Source organism: Ovis canadensis, chromosome 4, assembly GCF_042477335.2.
Source record: "Ovis canadensis isolate MfBH-ARS-UI-01 breed Bighorn chromosome 4, ARS-UI_OviCan_v2, whole genome shotgun sequence".
Classification (NCBI taxonomy): Eukaryota; Metazoa; Chordata; class Mammalia; order Artiodactyla; family Bovidae; genus Ovis; species Ovis canadensis.
In genome coordinates this window covers 36,080,806-36,083,683 of record NC_091248.1, presented here as the reverse complement: position 1 = coordinate 36,083,683, position 2,878 = coordinate 36,080,806, and the positions used below count along the sequence as shown (strand labels likewise).

At 35.4% G+C, this 2,878-nt stretch overlaps 1 pseudogene; it reads left to right on the top strand.

Annotated features, from left to right (window-relative positions):
• Positions 1-2,057: 2,057 nt before the first annotated feature.
• LOC138439175 (protein C3orf33 pseudogene) lies at positions 2,058-2,564 on the top strand (annotated as a pseudogene).
• Positions 2,565-2,878: the final 314 nt, after the last annotated feature.

The window sequence follows — 2,878 nt, the reverse complement described above, 5'->3', positions numbered from 1 at the left end:
AATAAATAACCATTGACTTACATTGAATGGATGATTAATTTTTGGCATTTATTTGAATGATTTTTATCTCATTTATCCTCTAAGTTGAATAATAACTCTAATTCTCATTTGTCTACCCACATGTCAATATCACAATGTCTTAACCCCTCTCCCCTAAAATATATCTTGATATTTGGTTAAAAAAGATTCTCCATCTTATTTTTCTTCTTTACAATTGTCAAAGTTATTCTTTATCTTGTAAGTTTCCTTCAAGTCCCTTAATCTTAAACATGAGTCAAAAATATCTAATTTTGTCTGCTTTTGTGTATCTAATCTTATTCATTTAACTCTTGTCTTTTATAAGACTTGATATGTGGTATTTGTATTTTACTTCAAAAGTCTGTAATGATCTTTGTGGCTAACTTGTTCAAAATGAAAAACAAGGCCCCATGGACTGTAGCCTACCAGGCTCCTCTGTCCATGGGATTTTCCAGGCAAGAATACTGGAGTGGGTTGCCATTTCCCTCTCCAAGGGATCTTCCTGAACCAGGGATTGAACCTGGGTCTCCTGCATTGTAGGCAGATGCTTTACCCTCTAAGTCACCAGGGAAGTCAAAATACAAATAAAACAAGTAAATACAAGTAAAATACAATTTAAAAAGATAAAATTTCTCAAAATTTATAAAATGAAGTCTTGTTTTTCATTTTGAACAAGTTAGCCACAAAGATCATTACAGAATTTTGAGAAATTTTATCTTTGTTTTATTGTATTTTACTTGTATTTACTTGTTTTATTTGTATTTTATTAGCTTTTATATATTGATTTTAAATGTGTTGACTGAATTTGTTCTTGTTGCTCAGTAATTATTTTCTACAGATGTATCTTTCAGATCACTAATTCTCTTTTATGATTGTCTATTCTTTTACTTGTGTTTTTTAAAAAGTTCTATTTGAACTTCTTTTCATATATTCCAATTTTGTAAAATATTTTGTCATAGTTTCACCTTTTTTGAACATTGTCATTATATTTCATTTGAAGTCAGTGACTGATAACTCCAACGTATAAAATATATGTAGATCAATTTCAATTGACTTTCTCCTCTTAATTTCCTGATATTTTGGCCTAGCCTCTGGCATGCCTAAAATTTCTTATTTACTGCTGGCCATTGCCTATAAAAATAAATGTAGAGGCACTGGAACCATTATATTGCATACAGAATTTAATTTTCTTTCATCAGAAAGATAATAGCAGGTAAGTCTTCTGAAGGAGAGAACAGAGGATGAGATGGCTGGATGGCATCACCAACTCAACAGTCTGAGCAAACTCAGAGAGATGGTGAAAGATAGGGAAGCCTGGAGTGCGGCTGTCTATGGGGTTGCAAAGAATCGGACATGATTGAATAACTGAACAATAGCAAGTCTCCTGATACAGGCAAAACTGGTCTATTTTAATATTTTTTTACTTCTAGGAATACAACCTCCTGGTTGCAAAGGTCAGAGTATGTTTTCTTATTTTCCAGGCCATAGCTGTAAGTGACCATTAGTCTTTTCTTCTTTAACCTTATCTTCAAAATAAGTCACCAACCCCTCCTCCTACTCTGGCTCAGAGAAGAAGGTTGGTTCTGACTCCTCATCTCCAGGGTAGTCCTTCAAGTCACCTTTTCCATATATGGAAAGTAATATCTGTTCACAAACCCCAAACCCTTCTGTTTAAAGACCTTTGTATCACCATGTTTGTTACGGTTCTAGGATATGAGTGAAATTATCTTCTTTTCCTAGAAATATTTTCCTAATTTTTCTCTGTGTATTTTACCTGCCCTTACTTTGTGTTCTGAGTAAATCCATGGTCAATAATGTTTTGCATGCTCATTTTTCTATTCCATCTCCTTCAGATTTTCTAAACTTTGAGGATGGATTCAGATATACTTTACATGAAGTTTATTTATGATTATTCACTATATCTATCACATTATTAAATGATACATTTAACAATATACTTATATAAGTAAAATTCTAGCAAACCAAATTCAACAGTCTGTTAAAAAAGATACGGTGCCCGCTCCCGGGAGGCCGGGAACATGGCGGGGCAGCCCGCGGCCCCAGCCACGCCACCGCCCAACCGGGATGGAGCAGCGCCCAACGTGGTGGCGCGGATCCCGCAGTGGGCCGACGACCCCCTGGACCACCTCGTCCAGAACATCAGCACTTGTAATGGCCACAGCTGGAGCAATGTTACTTCTAAGAAGTGTTCGACTGACATCAAAATTCACACGTTCTTCAGATATTCCAGTAGAATTTATAAGAAAGAATGGTAAACTACGAGGACGACTACTCTGAATAACTGAGAATGGTTTAGAGACTGAACATACTCCCATTACTTTACCTGTTATATCTCACGGAGAAAAGAGTCATGTGGTGTTTTGCTTATTAAGTTGGCTGGAGTAGAACTTATTGAAACTGGGAAGGGGTGGTTACAAAAAGAGCTAAAACCTTCCGAAGTACTATGGTTCCAACTTCTTGGAAAGGACAATTCAGCACTCTTTTGCTACCTTTTAGTGAATAAGCCCTGGAGCCGCAACTACTGAAGCCTGCGACCAAAACAAGAGAAGAGCCCTCACTCACCACAACCAGAGAAGGCCTCACACAGAAATGAGGACCCAGCACAGCCAAAATGAATAAATAAATACAGTTTTTTTAAAATAAATGTAACCTAAAACAAAAAACAGCAAAGTAGATTTCCCAACATTTTCTAATTAAACAATATTAATTTTTAGTGAGGTAAAAAAAAAAAGATAATATACCATGATGAGTAAAATATGTTCCTGTGATTCACAGTTATTAAAATATATGCAAATCAATCGATGAGATACCTGCATTTAAAGATGAAATACAAAAATTG